The sequence below is a fragment of the Halyomorpha halys genome, unplaced genomic scaffold, assembly GCF_000696795.3.
Source record: "Halyomorpha halys isolate HHAL.00 unplaced genomic scaffold, Hhal_1.1 Scaffold36.1, whole genome shotgun sequence".
Lineage (NCBI taxonomy): Eukaryota > Metazoa > Arthropoda > Insecta > Hemiptera > Pentatomidae > Halyomorpha > Halyomorpha halys.
The window spans coordinates 2,001,050-2,020,500 of NW_027108624.1; the positions used below are offsets into that span (position 1 = coordinate 2,001,050).

General features: G+C 30.8%; 1 protein-coding gene across 1 annotated transcript in view; it reads left to right on the top strand.

Moving 5' to 3' along the window:
- The window catches only part of PlexA (plexin A), a 593,915-nt gene that overhangs the window by 362,948 nt on the left and 211,516 nt on the right, over positions 1-19,451 (top strand). The gene's annotated exons all lie outside the window — the stretch shown is intronic.

The following is a 19,451-nucleotide window of genomic DNA, read 5'->3' on the forward strand; positions in this document are numbered from 1 at the left end:
ATAAAATAAAAAAATGCGGTGAAATAACTTTTTTGAAATAAATTTTTGCCCCCCGACTCTTATTATTATAAAGTTTACTAAGTTTTTTTTTTTTTATTTGTTAGCGCCATATGTTGTTTTCTGCCCCAGTAATTTTCTTAAAAATTGTTATTTTTAATTATTCCAAACTAAGTCGTTCCGTTCATTTTTCTTCCCAATATATTTATAATAAATCACTTTTCTGAAAGAAGCCATAAACCTATCTTAAGCTATAAATTTTCACGCAGGGCACTAGCTGCAGTGTGTTAATCGTTGGAGTTGATTTATTTTCGCGGTCTCGAACAGCACTTAGACTGAGACAATGGCTTTGGAAAAATTCTAACGGTCGTTTTCCCTATTACCTTTGATAGAGTTATGGTTCCTTTCCATTGTTCCATTCGTAAAATCGTTATTATGGTTCAATGATTAACTCGATTTTAATGGTTAACATTGCGATTTTTTTTTAAACATTGCGCCCACGACATTATTCGCCTATTTATAAATTATCTTACAATGTAACCAGTCTGTAGTACTATAAATATTGTTGGAAGCAGTATAGTGTATGTGCAGTATTTATTTATACTTTCGTGTCGGAAGAAGATAGTTTACCGTATGAAGTAGATTGAAAAATAGCATTTCTCTCTCTAGATAGGTAAAATGACAGACTCACCAAATCTCTTGTCTAATATTATAATAGGTAAATGTATTAGATAAATTTTTATTATAGGATTATCTTTCTACAATATATTTTATACTTTCGTATTTAAGTTCCAATAATTCAACCGGACATTTCAAATGTATTCTGTCGAGGCGATATGGATTTTTGTTTGTAATTGGAAATGAAAGATGAAAGATAAGACTGATCTTTAGGTGGCCCTCAGACCATTAGGACACCAAACTGCCGTTTACGACCAGTGCTATATAACTATCCCTTGAGTTGAGTCACGCAGGCCCTAAACTATATATGAGGCCCTAACCTCCTTCCATCCCTCTCCGATACTCGAATAAACTTCATAACTCTTGCAATGATCCGGCAAAGATAGGGTTTTTATGTTAATTTATTTATGCTTCATCTGGAAGTCTTCTTCAAGTGAAATCACCAACACAAACAAACAAAAGATAAAAATAAATAGCTGTTCACTAAAGTTGTGCTTGAAACCTAGCACCTATCAATATGTTTTCATATATATATTCTTTATTGTATATATTTTTTACAAGCTAACCTTATTTTCTACTCTTTTCTAATTTTTTTACCTTACTCTTTTGGATTATATAACTTTATATTTTACTTCTTTAATTCTGTTATTTCACTTACATATCCATTTTCTTTCTCACTGTCGGGAAGCGCGGTGCACAGGGTAAGGCACGATGCTACTAACTCCAAGGACTCTGGTTCGATTTCGTATGGACGGATAATTATTTTCTGTTACACTGTACCCGTGAGTCAACCCTGTTGGTTCTGGAGTCCTGGGGTTCACCTAGCCTCATAAAGTGAGTACTCTTTGATTGGGTAAAAATCTGGCGGTCGAGAGTGATTCTGACCAAATCACCTCCTTCCACAACCGTCGGTTACCCTTCATGGGTTGTAGTGGTACAGATTTTAATTTTTTTTTTCTCACTTTTTCATAACTTTAATTTTAAATAACTTTCATTTTGTACATGAATTTACTTACTGTATTTTTATGTGTAAATTTTTTTTTTCTCTCTTTCATAATTTTAATATTACTGTATTCTATTACTGTTTTTACTTTTTTATTTTACTTATACTATACATTTCTTCCAATACTACTTACCTATCTGGATTATCTTTTATTTTCTTATTTTAAATTATTCTATTTGATTGTTATCTTGTTTTTCGTTTTTAGCCCCGATAAAGACCTTAAATCTTGGTCGCTAATAAAATAGATTTTTACTAATTTGTGCTACTCTCTTCTAGCTCTCCTCATAATAAGAAACCGCACATGAAGGGATGTTTTAGGCGGGCAACAAAGTTCTGGTGGGAACCCTCGGTTCTGAATAATTTTAGACATGAATATTGGAAATCGGTTAAACTGTTCGCTCAAAAAGACGTTACATTTTCAGAAACGGACTGATTAACATATTTAGTGCAGTATTTTTTTCAATATTGACCTCAACTTGTTCTCAGCATTGTTGGAATATCATTGTAACATGAGCAATAAAACCTATAAATCGGTCAAGTCTGTAGTTGGATATATTGTTCATTTTCACAGACGGACTGACGAAATCCAATCATTTTCAGGATTTTGAGCTCGACTTGTAAAACAATTCTTTGATTTTGATGTTCGCGTCCAATAAAATAAAATAAAACCCAAATTGATCCTTACCTCTACCAGAGCTCTGAAACCTTTCTCATTTTTGAATAATCATTAAAGTTTCAGTAAGAATTTAAGAATCGAAATAGAGATTAGTCACAACACAATGAAATTATCTTTCATTTGATTCCCCATTTGTCAAAATCAATCGCCGCTGAGAGTACCATTATATTTTCTTATAAGTGAAAACTGGTTCATTTTATTTTAAATATAATAACACCCCTCCTGTGTCAGTGATAAGATTTATCAAATAAGAAAGAACATACTGAAAAGGTTTTTTAGACATGACGCTCAAATGCCGCCATTGGACGATTTTTCCATATTACTATTTTCTGTTTCTTCATTTACCTCAATCCAACCATAACATTTTTTCATTAAAAAAATTACGAAAAATTGTTAGATGTATATAAACTCTATTACCCGGGAACCAAGCCATTTTCGAACATTATTTCATTTAATTTATTAGAGTAGATTAAAAAATACAGAATTTATATTGTATATTCCATTAATTTATAATAATTTTACTCCTTAATTAAATACAAAAACGGTAATATCAATAAGATTGCAAAATATTTCAACACATTTTTAATATAATAATGGTAGTATGTAAATTAATATAATTTATTTAACAGAATATTTGTTCAATACAAGATATTGGTTGATTTTGGAAAATTCCAATTATTTAATTTTTTTATTTTTATTAAATATGATTTGAGGATTACACAAATCGATTACTACGATCCAAAAATCCTTATTCTTAAGATTTAAGCTAAGTCCTTAAATCTCCTTTTCTGAGATTCGAGATCTTTTTTGCAGACATTGAAAGAGAAATTAGGTTGCTGTTTAGTTCAAAAGGTTCCCTTTCTTTATTATAAAACTAGATTTCCTCTCAAATTCATGTAGTTTATAATCTTGTTTCCTGATTGATAACTCTTCCAAAGTTTCTAAAAAAAAATATGGGCTAAGGAGCGTATATCAAAGAATTGTTATTGAACGGTTTCCAATGAGTAGTTTATTCATTTTAAAAATTTATAGATCCTAATAAATATATTTTGTTTTAATATAATATTGTAAAATATACGCATATATTATAAATTTTACTAAGAAAATGTACACTTAAATTAGTAAGGATACGAATAGTAGTAGGTGTAGAAGCGTCACAGTTTCAAGCGCGACTACAACGCTGCTTCAGATGTTGATATCGATTTTTAAATAAAAATACGAAGGCGGGCGGAGGTCCGACCCCAGGCTGGGTCCCCATCGATCCGCCGTTGGAAACATGTTGCCCTACCGAATTAAACCCATATCGTCGCCCGTTCACGCTTCATGATCGAAATGGAACATTATGTCATACGCCCATGCACAGATTGTGTATTCATCACTCGATTTTTATCCAGTTATATCCGTCGAGTCAATCGAAAATATTAATTTTTTAACTAAAATAACCTGATTTGAGAATTGAAACGGGTCATCGCTGATATATAATAGGAGAATACACTACACCCTTGGTATTCAATTTATGGTCCATTAACAGTGATGGATTGCGATGCTTTTAATTTGGAAATACATGCTTATTTGGCATTATGAAAAGAGGTTTGTAATTTATATTAATTACCTAATAATAATATTGATATATCACTCCCTTCGTGAATTAGAGGCAAAAGGTTTCATTTGTACAGTTCTAAAACATGCAACCAACTGGGTAACTGGCGTTGGCACTACCTTGGATATCACATCAAATATATTAGTTAATTATTGAATTGGAAACTCAATTCTATGACATGCAGTACATAAAATAATATTAATTTTTTTTTTTTTATTATTTTATACCATATCGTGATATACCAGGTTGGCCTTACATGGGTGATATGGGTTCTCGTACTAATGACACACCCCTAACAAGATACAACGTGATAATAAAAAAAAATTAGGATAAAATAAATAGATAAAATTGATAAGGGAGAAAAGTAAAGTTAATTACAGAAATAACAATATTCGTAGACTTAATAAAACAATCAATTGTCCTCTAATGAAAAAAAAAATTTAATTTGAATAAATGACGAAAACAAAATTAATAAAATCAATAATTAGAAAGTTTTAAGTAATTTTAATAGATAGGAAATGTTCATTTAATCTAGCTTTCGAAAAAAAAGTATGTGATTAATAAAAAACATGACGTTTTTTCTTTTTGAAATGCTATTTCTCTAATAATATCTGGTCAATTGTTGAAGTTATCATCTAGTCTTGAACCTTTGACAGTATAGATTAGCTATTTATCTGAAAAATGTTAAAACCAAGGTTTGTAGACGTTTTAAAAATTAATTTAGAATCAAATTTCGAAAAATATTTTTAAAAATTGAGAATTGTTATCATATTTATTTATAAAATATTTGTATCTAGTTTTTCAATCGAATTAAATATAATTAACATAAATTAACAACACCAATATTACTTTATTTTTTGTCTGTTTACTGCTGTCGATAAATTAAATTTCACATTTCAAAAAAGCAGAGAATTCAGTGGATGTGATTAGATGGAAAAAATTATTTTCTATTTAAAGGTTTGTTAAGTTATCCTGTCTCCCCTCCAATCGTTAACCGATTTTCTTCTACTTACTGTTAGGAAATGTCACAGCTGATAGTGCAAGGTTAAAGAACACCTGTTACATTTTAAGGCCATACAACGTTGGACAAATGTTTCTGTTTAAGAACTATTTCTTTTTTGGTTCCTTCAGCCGAGCTTTACTGTTGAAAAACTTAACATTGATATGGTGATAAAGAATGATTATCAAACTGGATCGGGGTAGCTTAGCAGTAAGGCATTGTACTACTAACTCTCTAAGAACCCAGTTTCGAATCCCGCTATGACAGATAATTATTTATTCTATTATAATATCCGTGAGTCAACCCGGTGGATTCTGGAGCCCTTCTTGGTCCACCCAGCTTGATAAAAGGGTCCCTTAATTGAGGAAAAATATAGCAAACAAGCTTGATTTTGACCTAATTACCTCTTTGCACAACCGTTGGTCTTTAAGTACTGTACTCCTGATCCTTCATGGGTTGTAGTACTACAAATTTATTTAAATGGAGTATTAGAAACAAAATAACTATGATTTTCAAATTTTGCCATGATGATATTTCCATATTACATAGGAATGGTATCTGGTTTTGGCCAAATCGGCAACATATGGGACATTGAGGTCATGATGGATGACTTGATTTGTGACAAAGTAAGGAGCATTAAGGATTTTGGATTGTAAGGATTGGATTCGGGATGTATTTGATGGTTTAGTGGAGCCCCAAAGCTCAACTCCGTATGTCCAGATAGGCCTTGTAATAGTCATGTAGATCAGTCTTTTGTAATGGATTGGCAATTTAGACCTTTTGTCTTGTAAATGTTGTAATAGTCGAAATCGACGAGCAGTTTCCTGTTTTTTCAGTCTTGTATGAGGATTCCATGTCATTCGTTTGTCGAGATGTAGTCCTAAGTAACGGATCGGTTCGACAGGAATAAGTGGGGTATTATTAATGGATACTGTAGAGCAAGAGGTCATTGGTTTACGACGAAGGGTAAATGTAATTTATTGGAATTAATTTTAATCCTCCAATTTTGGCACCATTCTTCAAGGATGGTGATGTGGGATTGGAGGTATTGGGATAAAATGTAAGGATCATTGTTCACTGACAATAGACACGTATCATCGGCATACGTGGTGAGGATAGTGTTAGGATGGGTTGGGATGTCAGCTGTGAAAACTGTATAAAGGATAGGACCAAGGATCTACCCTGAGGTACACCAGCAGACTGACTGAATAGGGATGAATTAGCGCCCAATAAATATTTAAATATAAATTATCGGAGAAGTATTAATTTCTGTCATTTGCCTTATATCTTAGGTTCGGTAAATAATAAATAAAAATACTTGTTTATTCTGCCTATTTTATAGTTTCTTTAACATTATTATTGTTGTACATCGACGGTTGTAAAACCTTAAAAGTCTCTCACCTAATCGCTGTTACAGACAGGTGGTGTGGTTTGCATCACACTCAATAAAAACTGTGTGGGATCCACACATGGCCTGCTGAGAGTGAATGTCATACCAAACTTGGACTAAAAAAACATTTTAAGTCGTGCTGCGTTTTTTATTTTACTATTATTTTTTTTAGTTTAAAAAAATATATCGAGAATAATATTTTTAAAAACTTTAGTTTAAAATATCTAACATTATAGAGGTTGTGCTGCTCCATAAGGTTTTAAAATTTTTTTGTGTTTTTTCCAACATCTTTTTTTAACCATGAAGTTCAAAGCAACAAGATATCTATGTTATACTAATTTTCAATTTTACACATTTTCGCTCATACGTCATAGCAGTTTAAAATATTCTATTGGCTTGCTTTTTGAATTCCAGTATTGTAACATTTAATTTCTTTATTAAAATAAAGAATAAATGATAATTATCTATTACAAAAAGTTTGTTGAGGTTGGAGTAACCATCGATTCTTATTCCCTAATAAGATAACGAATCCTAATAAAAAATAAAAGTTTGATATAGTTACACTAATTATACTGGGTGCGTGGACGTAGGGATACTTATAATTAATGAAGTTAACAGAATTACTTCGTATAGACGTCGACAATATTTACTTTCAAAGTTTACGTAATTGAATAGACTGCTGGAAATAAAAGTAACTTTTAACCAGAAAGGAACAATAGTCCCGAAACGTTGTGCAACATTATGATAATTTAGAAAAAAAAATATTCAATTTGGAAGTTTTAACTTCAAAAAATTTATTGTAATTGACGAAATAGTTATGTTCCTTTATTAAAATATTCTAAGTAAAAGTGATAAATTGTAAAATTATAAAATGTTTATTGTAAAAACGGAATTAATATATTGTTCAGAGAATTAATCAAAGAAAATTTACACCAATATTTTATATAAAAACAATTTGATGGTTTAACACAAATTTCTGTCCCTCTTATATTCTAGCTTTATTATGTAAGCTGTCTTCTTTTTATAAAAAAGAAGTCCGCGGCCGGGTTTTTTTAAAAATTATTTAAGTTATTTAATAAGTAAATGTTATATGAAAGGAATATGGTCCGGGTGCGGTCAAAAATAACTCAAATAGTAGAAATATACTATTTTAATGAGCCAACGTTTCGCCCCACGTTGCAGGGCTTCTTCAGGGCTAAAAAAAAGATACAAACACATAGTTACATAAGGAAAACAAAAACATAAGTGTAAAATAACAGGGGTATAAAATGTAAAAAAGTAAGATATAATAAGCAAAATTAAAGGTAGTAAATAGTAAATATAAAGGGTAATAGTAACAAATAGATAACAAAAGAAATATTAAAGAAAATTAAGTAAATGTTATAGTTTTTTAGAATATAATGTGCATGTATAAAAGTTTCAAAATGACGAAGGTCTGAAATATTGCTTCTACAATATTAAATATTAACTTCAATTTAAATATGGAAGTTATTCTATCGTTTTTTTTTAAAAGTTTTTTTGTTAATATAAAATAAAATTGAAGATAAATCTTCTTGATACTACTACTGCCAATAGTAACCGAATATTAATAGTTATAAACTTCTAAAATATTATATTAATTTAAGGTGTTTTTGTTTAAATTACCTATCACGGAATCGTCACTTTAAAATCCACTTACGCCAATTTCACTTGCCTAATCTTGGCATAAACCTTTACCGTTCGTTTATTACTGTCATTAACTTTAGAAATTGAGAAAACTTCGTCGCAAGTTGGTTATAAACTTTTTTCTTTTTCTTTTTTTTTTTTTTTGTAGGAGTAAAACTGTCGTGTCGGCCTGGTCGTAAAATGCCAGGGTGACAAACTGTTGCGCCTCCACTTAGGAGCCTAGGCATACAAGCCATGACAGCTACCATCAAGCCTATATTAAGGTCCAGTTTTAAATTAACTTCAGGAGGAAACCTAATTAATTTGCAGAGGTTAGGTAATTAATTACCCAGTATTTGGTATTTTATTTTCTTACCGAGAAAGTTTTAATTATAATGAAATTGTTAATAAGGAAAATTACAGTCTTGGAATCCTCACGACTGGTTGTGTGGACGTAGGGATACTTATAAGTAATGAAGTTAACAGAATTACTTCGTATGGACGTCCACAATATTTACTTTCAAATTTTACCTAATTGAATAGACTGCTCGAAATAAAAGTAACTTTTAACCAGAAAACTTTATAAAATCATATCATTAAGATACAATACGATATAAGACTGTATGGTAAATTGAAAACAGCTTTTGAGTTCGTTTTTTCACTTAAGTATTTTCATTAAATTCCTTAAATGTCATTCGATTGGAAATTCCTGAGTTATGTTGAATTCACTGTCAAAAGAAACTTCACTCAGTACAAATAAGACCCACCAATTTTTTTTAATTTGAATTATAATTTTTATGTCCTTTCCAGAAATCTAACGATATCGTTGGAAGGAAGGAAAAATCCAGTTAGAAACATTAGACGGAATAAAATTGTTTTTAAAATTATGTTAAGCATTAATAATTTAATCATACATAGTACTTCTAAATTAAATAGGTTGCACCAATCTTCGGTAAAACTAAGATTTATATAACTTAGATTTGTCCAAGAGTTTAACTTGTTTGTGGTTTTGTTAACCTGGTCACCAAGGTTACCCGAAAAGCCAGACTTCTCAATCCTATAGCTAATGTTAGAAATCGTGGGTCCAATTAAATTTAAAATTGATTCAACTGCCACTTTTGAGAGTCAAAATCGCTGAAACAATTCTTCATCCGGTTACTCCGTAAAATATGATTTAGTGGAGGACGCAATACTTTTTTTTTTATTTATATATGTATGTATAGTTGACCGTAAAAATTGATATATAGGGAGATGGTCAGGGTTGCGGTCAATAGTGAAAAAAAAAATAGTTTACTAGTAAAATAGTTTAGTAGTTGTAAACTATTTTTGTTTTCACTATTGACCGCAACCCTGACCATCTCCTTATATATATATTTTTTTTATTCCATTACTGTCTAAACAACTAATTCTTTGATGTCTTCGTCGTCTATCAAATCCATTTTATTGAATTTAGAAAGAAACGGAACAACAAAATGGAACTATGTAAGGTTCCTTCACATAGATTTGATCTGTATCAAAGTTTGACCGGCTATCATTGGCGGGTAAAGTTTACCGCCAAATTTGGAGATAACATTTTCTGGTGCAACGGATAGTTATTTATTTTACCTGAGATTTAAGAAATCATAGTTTAAACTGTAGTTATGTAACCGGCCCTTAGACAAATTTAAACTAACTAAAATATGTTTATTTATTTATCAAACCCCCTTGCTGGCCTTTTCTGACATACGGTGATTATCCTACAGGTTACCTGCCTAATCTAACCTAAGTTGGAAGGTCAAGTTTTCTATGGGACCGCCAAGAACGTCAAACCGAAATTGAGCTGTTACCGCCCCAGATTCGAGTTTGCTAAGGCGACGCCCGAAAAATTCGGCTATAGTGATTCATATATATATATATATATATATATCTTAGTTAATCCCTCTTCTTTGTGTAAAGCAGGATGGATTTCACGCTTCCCCTCAAGGGCACTTCTCAAACCCAGCGGCTTCGCCAAAGATGCTTACAACTTAAGTGGTCATGGCCAGATTTCCAATAATCATAATTACAAAAGGTCTCGGAACCACTTCCGTTTCAACCTTTGAGGGGGGATTATAGGGATGAGTGGAAGGAGCTAGATAGGGATTGATCCTGAGGATTTAGATGGGGAGAATGGTTCCTTTTGGTGAATAATTTCGTTAGGGGATATTCCTCAAAAAATGCAGTTTGTTGGTTTGTTGAATTAATTACGTTCATTGAATAATCTCTGAAATAAACTAAGGAACAAAACTGTTATTCATTTTTAAAATGAATTTCAAAATTTAGCGATATAATGCATATTTTATTTTCTGCATATTGTGGAAGTTGTTTGTTCTTTTTATTAAAATAGTTGAATTGACAAATAAACTTCCTTCAGAATATTATCAATATTCTATAATTGTACAAAGTTTCGGGTTTCCCCATCTTCAAGTACTGACTAATATTTCTCATGTTCTTAATAATGAGAAATGTTAGTACTTGAAGATGTGGGAACCCGAAACAAATATAGAATATTAATTATATTCTGAAGGATATTTATTTTTCAATTCAACAATCTTAATAGAAATATATGCATAGTTATGAAGTTACGGGTAAAAATTTGAGAAAGAAAAATGGTGCGACAATTTGACTACTTGTTTCTAGTTTCTAAAAACGCGCCAGATAATAATTTTTTAAATCTTCAAATTTGTTTAGAGCACCTCAAAAACATGCAGAATAAGTAAAGTTTTATATTCTTACTCTGAATTACCTCATATCTGTTTAATAAACGTTAAAGTTATAAAAAAATTGAAAAAGATTACTGAACATTTTTAATTAAAATTCTTTTTAAAAAGAATTATGAATCTCGGTCATTCGATGAACTTAATTTCGAATTATCTCATGAAAGAGTGTTTGTAGTAGGAAATGATTCTCTTATTGTCTCAATGTTCGACAATCAAAATTGATATTTTTACTCAATTCAATTCTATTCTTCTGAATAAAAAGTCTAATCTCGATGAGTTTTCAATCAATCTATTGTTCAAAACTTTTCTCGCCATGTCATTGATAACTTTAATGATCAAATGAAAATGAAAGAAATTATTCATTTCGATATCACTCTTTATGAGCATAATGGTTAAAAATTTAGTTGATTGTATTATGTTTACAAGACGAAGCTTTATTTTTTTAAATTATGAGCCACAGTTAATTTTTTTTTTTTTGGACTGCACCCAATATTTATAACAGTATAGTCTATGTGTCCTAAAAAAATAATTTTTATTTTTACTAATAATAATTATAATTTATCAATCTTTTCGGAATGCGTGTGAAAAAAATATCAGTCTAGCATATTGTTTGTTGAGATCTGGAAAAATACATTTAACTGTCTTCTTGAAACAACGAAGACAATTTTTTTCTGAATTTGGTTTGTTTTTCTATTTATAAATGTTTTTTTTTTATATTTTTATATTATTGTTATATTAGTCGGGGATCAAATCTCGGTTCTGGATACCTCCCTAGTACTCATCTAGTCTCTAAAAACTACGTACCTAATCATTCAATGGGTTGTGGAAAAAACCTGGTGGTTGTGCGTGATTCAACCCAGATCGACGCTTACACAGGCTGGAACGTATTGGTAAAGTACTTGTATGCCCGTACAAAGTTATGAAAATCCTTCATTGATTATAGCGGTAATGGATTTTTTCTATCACATCTTCTATTTTAATAGTTTTAATGTAATCTAATAGAAAAGAAACCAAAACAGTACAATTGGGTTTATTTTTAAAATAATTCATAATGGCCTATACCCTTGGAATTTCCTTTGAATTCTTTGTTCTATGATTTATTATAAATACTACAGTCGGTTCTAGTTTTATTTATTTATTATTATTATTTTTTTTTTGTATGGCATAAATTATATGTGTGTTGTTTTAGATATATTTTTTCATATTCCCTGGTTCTGTAATAAATCTCTCCTTCATCTGAAATCTTTGCATGTTATCATCATCGCATTTGGATCTTTTTTGCTTGATTTTGATTAATTGATATCGTTTTCTACTATCAGTTTTGCTTCCTCAAATATTCTGTTTTACTTATCCAATTTGTTGAATTTCTCTTCTTTCTATAGCAGATCGTAAATTATTTTTCCATTTTTACAAGTTTTCTTGATGATTAAAGGTTAAAAGCAATAAAGAATTAAAAGGGGTCAAATGTGCACATGCAGCTCTAATACACATTACCTTGGATTGTAGCAGATCGTATTAAACTTTTTACTCTAAATATAAATTATTCAACTATTAGTGTTTAAAAACTTAATATTGAAAATAAATTAAAATAAAGATTATGTTAGCAATATAAATTAGTTTGCAATGGTCATTTCTCTAGTTGCATTGGTTTAATTGCATGTTTTCTGAAACATGTTCACATATTGTTTTTTAGGAACAAAATATTAGTTTTTAAAAACTTTATTTCGAAAAAAAATTATATAAGCATATGTTAGCTCCTTAAAGTAGTTTATTATGGTTATTTCTGTTGTCATAGTAGTATACTAGCCTGATATTTGCCGAAACATGTTCTCGAATTATAGTTTTTCAGGAACAAAATATGTGTTTAAAATCTCAAAAAAAAAAAAAGATTTAATTAAAAGGTTCTGTTAGCACCATAAAGTAGTTCTTAATGTTTATTTCCCTAGTCACAGTAGTTTAACAGCATGATATTTGCCGAACCATATTTTTTATTCAGACAGCTAGAAAAAGCCGGTTAGATAATTCTTGACCTACGCTGAATTTGGACTCATTGCTTCTGGTCCCACTCTTCTGGACCCCTAGTGAGGATTATAAATTGATGGAAACCAGTGTTAATCTACTGCAGGAAGATTCGAAATTTCACCTTAATCAGGCCTCTGTAAAGCTGTTTCATTATTTGTATCGAACCAAAAATTGGCGCATTGGAACAATACAAACGGCCTCCACTAAGAAGATTTAGCTCTCAATTAGGTTGGCTACTAATTGGTTAACTCATTTAACAGTTCAATAACTCGTTAGTGATGCCATTAATAAATCAATGGGCGGGGTGTATCGAATATATTTGTGTAGGCATTGCGGAAACTGCGGAACATAATGTTCAAATTGCACTTTGATGCAACCAGAAACTAATTTGACGAGTTTTTGAAAAAAGTTTTTGATTTTATCGTAAGCCCAAAAAATCTTTTCTTTACAATTTCCCTTTAGAATGCTACGCTTATCCTTGTCGAACAGATAACCCACCAACGGATTTTATCTATAAACAAACAAACGTGGAATCCTTTTATAAACCTGTAAACGCCTCTTCTATCGACTACTTTGAAATTTATTCGATCAATACCGAAAATATCCAAAACTACAAAAAAAAAAAATTCGAATCAATGGAATTTACAGTATAAAAGTCCGGTTAAAAAAATCAGTGATTTCATGTATAATTACTAGTTAAAATTAATGAGTCTGTCAAGTATAGTGAGCTGCCGAGTTGGACCAAACTTAGCTTAGATGTATATATTATCAATGGTTAATTCCTGAATAAGGCTCGTAACCATGGCAATTTTAATTATTAGTTTCAACTATAGCTAAATTATGCCCATCTCTGGTGAGGGGGGAAATAAAATAACGGCTTTTTCAAAAGTTTAAAAAAAGTTAAGTTTTCCTTCTGAGCTCCAAATCATTAAAATTATCAGCGACACGAGAAAACCTAATAGAACTAGGATTGTAAGGATTGGATACGAGAGGAATTCTAAGGTTTAGTTGAACCTCAAAGCTCAATTCCGTATGTCCGGATCCTTAAAATAAAATACATATAACGTTTACTTACTTTATTTCGTGTATAAATTAAATCATTTAATCCCACTAAGATATCATCATCGTAATTCATTCTAATACATTAATTCTAATAATCATAATTCATACTGATTACAAAAACTAGTTTTGTCAGCTGACATTCGATACGTCGAAATTCCGTGGGCATTTTTATTGTTACTATTCCTAAAGGAAAATGCATTCCATTGTAAGCATTGTAGATTATTTCATGTCTCACTGCCTGTTGTTATTTATTGCTTTGAGAAAATCGATTTCCCTTTGATCAATCCTTAGCTGTTTAATTTTCATTGTACCACCCCTAATTGAAATATGTTAATCTTGCTAATTAGTAGCAATTAATTGTGAAACCGTTCATTGTTCCGTAAATTTGCATAAGGGGAAGAGGAAAACTTTTAACAATTATTTTGTGCCGATTAGTTATAAATTAATCTTTGTTAACTACGTGTTGCCTGATTGATATTTCCTCCAAAGTCATGTTATTATTTTAATTTCAATATATATTAAAATAAAATTAATTGTTTTAATTAAATACTGATTAAGATGAAGTAATTACATTTAATGAAATTCTGGCCGAATTTCGTTTCTTATTAAGTTGAATTTAACGCGCGTTAATTTCCATCGTAAATTAAACGTGATTGGAACTGTATTTGCCTTGATTACATTAATTTAAATTCTGTTATTTATTACAGAATCGTACGCAGCGTTATCTCGAATTGTTACTAATTAAAGTTTAAAACTTTATGGATCATCATAAAGATAAAGTAGTTCACGTGCGGTTGGCAGGATTTACGTTACGACTTTATCCTTCAATCAGAGAGAAAAAAAGGATATTACATTCATATTAATTTTTAACACACGGTTATTAAATTACTTTTATTATATTTCGTTATTTTGTCTTAAATATTTCTGAAATTGATAGGGTAACGAATTTTGGATGTTGTCAAAAGTCAGTTTAAAAAAGTTGCACCATTTCTATAAATGTTTATCACCAATTATCTTCTTGATCGATATTTACGTTTCATTTCATATTCTTTCTTTTTATAATTAAAACAGTTCAAACCGAAAACAATAGCCGATAAAAGTTCCAAGTCCGGCATATTCACCTCATAGGATCTCACAAGTCTATGGATAGTGACATTTGTTTCTTCGTTTTTTTTACTGAGCGTTTTTAAGACTTGACCACTGTCTGGAATTTACCTCAACTGAAATAGTCCTGATGAAGCTCTACAACGTGGGGCGAAACGTCGGCAAATAGTCCTGATGAAGCTCTACAACGTGGGGCGAAACGTCGGCAAATAGTCCTGATGAAGCTCTACAACGTGGGGCGAAACGTCGGCAAATATTCCTGATGAAGCTCTACAACGTGGGGCGAAACGTCGGCAAATAGTCCTGATGAAGCTCTACAACGTGGGGCGAAACGTCGGCAAATAGTCCTGATGAAGCTATACAACGTGGGGCGAAACGTCGGCAAATAGTCCTGATGAAGCTCTACAACGTGGGGCAAAACGTCGGCAAATAGTCCTGATGAAGCTCTACAACGTAGGGCGAAACGTCGGCAAATAAATAGTTGTTAACTATTTTTTGTTTTCTTGTGACCGCACTCCTGACCATCTTCTTCATAATTTGAAATTATACGGTCAATTATTTAGAGAGAAATGCTTCACCATTCCTTGCTCTCCAAATACATTCGGTTGTTATAACACACAGTGTACCCACCAATCCCCAATTGAACATTATTCAAACAATAATTATCAATAAACTAAATACAATACACTTCAAATACAATTTTTTTCCTATATGCAAATGTATGTTTTCCTCAAAGCCAAATAAGAAATATAATATTTTAAGTATTTTGGATTTGTTGCAGATTAGAAACTTATGGATCCGGCGTTCTATACATTGTCGGTCAAATGTTTAGGACCATCTTATATGTTTTTAGAAAATTTGGTACATTTAGGATTAAATAAAACTAAACCAAAGTAGCTTCACATATGGAAATTTAATCAATATTCAGAAAATCTTTATTTGAAAAAAAGTTGTGACAGGATGTAACTTATTTAAAATGAGGGAAAAATGGGGGATGTATTGGGTGGGAGAAAGGTCTCTTTGTATTGCCATTTATATCTCGTTCAAATTTATCTTAAAAACCCACATATACGTCAAGCAAACGTAGGACATCCGGTACCTGGCTTGGCCCACGATATAATGAGATAACCCACGCATATCGTTGAATGCAAAGTAATCTATAGAAAGATTCCTGGAATATTTCTGGTACCGCAGGGTCTCATCCAATTTTCTGGCTTTCACTGAAGTATTCCTGAGAGGTTCTTGGAATCCTTCAGAATACTCTGTATGGAGTTTCCATCAAGCTTGTGTGCCCCGTGGTCATGCAATTGTGTACAACTAAGTGGTGCAGAGACACCAAATATTGACTCTGCAACCCCCCACTTCGAAGAATATTGCTGGATTATGGGTAGGGGAAATGTACTGCAATCGGGTAACTTTGTTTGACGTATCCTTTGCTTTTAATAATATCAGATCCTCATTATCAACTTGAAACGAACTCGTTTCGTTCAATTAAAATTTTAGAATCAGTATTTTTTTATTTATTTTATTCCACTGTCGATTATTGATAATATTACAGTCTGCCGCAAACTTGGGAAACGGGTAATAGTGATAATTGTACACTTTCATACAAAAATAATAATAATAATAATAAATTAAATAAATATAAAGAAAATATAAATATAAAAATAGATTTAGACAGGGTATCCCGTAAGTCCTTAGCAGTATTTATGGTGGTTGAAGTAGATCTTTCTGTTTATATACATTTATATATATATTGAAATTTTCAACTGTACATAATAATACAACCAGTAAATTTGATGTAAGATCATAATGACATGATACAGGTATGTAGAGAAACTACCCATTGGTAGCACTCTAATAACGATTTTACATTACATTATTTCCAGGTCCTCGGAGGATTGTCAGGAATTGAAGAGGAAGCGAGATTAGAAACAAGTTTGGGTGGTCAGGAAGTTTATAATGGAATTAATGGTATCTGATTCGGACTAAATCGGTTTCATATAGAACATTAAGGTCTTTATGTATGATTTTATTTGTGAAAAGTTAGGAGAATAGAGGATTTTACGATGGATTTTGGACTGTAAGGATTGGTTACGAGAGGAATTTGAAGGATTAGTGGAGCCCCCAAAGCTCAACTCCGTATGTCCAGCTAGGTATTATTATTGTCATGTAGATTAGTTTTTGTAATGAATTGGAAGTCTAGATCGTTAATAGTCGGAATCGACGTGTAGTTTCCTGTCTTTTCAGTCTTGTGTGAGGATTCAAACTTAGTGTTTTCCAGATGTAGTCCAAGGTAGCGGTTCTGTTCTACAGGGGTTAGAGCAACATTATCAAAGTATACCGTAGGGCAGCGCCGGTAGGTTTACGACGAAGGGTAAAGTTGATTTGATGGGATTCGTTGGGATTTATTTTTATCCTCCAATTTCGGCATCATTCTTCGAGGGTTATGATATGGAATTGGAGATTTTGGGATGCAATCAAAGATCTAAAAAGGAAAAAAAAATCCATATAGATGGATTCTCTACGAAAAAAGAGAAAAATATATTACGTATTTTAAGCTATTCGTAATTTACGTTGGATAGGAAGCAATAATTTAAAAAAAAATTTAATTCCGTAATTATAAATTGGAGTACAGTAAACTAGACAATAGAATCCTATCTTAAAAATTTTAATTTAGTTACTGTAATTTGCCTATAGTAGTATGCTGTTGATTTTTAATAATTAATTTATGGATAAATAGATTATAGGTGCATTTGTTTGATAATTTTGGGTTTGTAATTTTCTTGTACTAAATAATTTTTAGTTATAATTTTAAGCTAATAGGTTTAAATAAAGTGGAATCAATAAATTAGTTATGGAAGTACAAATTGATTCTGTTAACCAGTGAAGCGGCTGGGATAGAAGTGCTGGGATCTCTTGCAGGAGAAGCTTTAGGATGGCAAAGCTTGGTTCAGAGCTCCTAAGGCTGAATCTAATTATTGTATAAGGGGCACGATTGTGTATTTATTTTATCACTGCTTAGATTTAATTTAATTTATCTTGGAAATTAATTATTTTGTTATTATTTAATCATTTATATTTTTATATCGATTTATATTTTTATTTATACATATCATAGTTGTATTTTTTATTTATTGTATTTCCATTATTATTTTAATTTTGTAAGTACTTATATTATCATTTAGATGTTTTTCTTTCTTTGTCTGCTGTATGTAGTGTATGATTGACGACTTAAAATACTAATCCTTACTACCCTTAATTGTAGCAGATTGTATTGTTTCTCTTATATAAAAAGAATTATTCGTGGGGAAAAAAATAAAAAATTTGGTAGGAACTCGATGGAAGATTACTGATAGGAATCAGCTCGAATTTCTAGTTTTAAATTGTATTGCAATATAAAAAAAATTACTAACTAGTAATCAGATGTAAAGAAAGATAATATCAGGTTTTAATGAACTAGAATCTACTAAGCTAGAGATCTGTGTTGTCTAGATTCAATCTTGTGAGATTAAAATTTTTTTTTCCCGGTTTGGCCTGATGGTGACTCCTCTAGAGATCCTCAGTAGCGATTGGTCAATCCTTTTTGAATATCTGATAACAGTGATTATTGACGCGATTTTGTTATCTGTTGCATACCGTTGGATCGTGAATCATTAATAATGTGCATTGGAAACGAGATGTCGCAATATGTGTTTAGGTTTCCAGATGGTGTAAAACAAGTTCGAGAAAGCTACACGTTTAATGTTTTATTTCGAGAATCGCTTATTAGGTTTGTAAATTATTCATCTCTTTGATTCAGAACCATTCAATGACCGTTTACGGCTTTTTAAAAACATTTGGAAACATTGAAACATTATATATTGCGGAGTTGTATGTTGATAGGTCCTGATATTTTTTTGGTGAGTTGAGAATTTCTCACCTGGTCAAATAAATTTCTGAAAAAGAAGAAATGAATATTTCCTTTATATCAGTTATGAGGGCATATTATAAAAACAAAACAAAAAAAAAAAAAGTATTACTAAAAAATTGGCCTCTCTTGGAATCAAAACCAGAGTTTTCTTTACTAATCCATATTTAATAAAACTGTTCATGTAATTATTTGATGATTTAACTTCCGTTTCATTAAAATTATACGAATTTATTTTTATTTGTACATTTGAAAGAACAAAATTAATAATTTTTGTTTTATTTATTCATTGAAATCTACAACTATATTAAAATTATTTACAACATGTAAATGTGATGCCAGTTATATTAAAAGGCCATAATACAGTCTTGTGGAGAATTTACTCGTTGGCAGAACTTGAAGAAAAAATAAAATTGAAAATATTAAGTATGCTTTACATAGAAAATTAAGTGGGAACGCAAAATAAAGTATCTCTAATTCAGAATTACATCTTATTTTGAAATCGGTTAAAAATGACTTAGGTATACGAACTAAATTCTAGAAATTCTTTTAATATCTCAGGACAGAGTTGGTAGTGAATTTGGAGTCGTTTAAAAAGAAAAGGAATTTTGTCTATTTTTTTCTAAA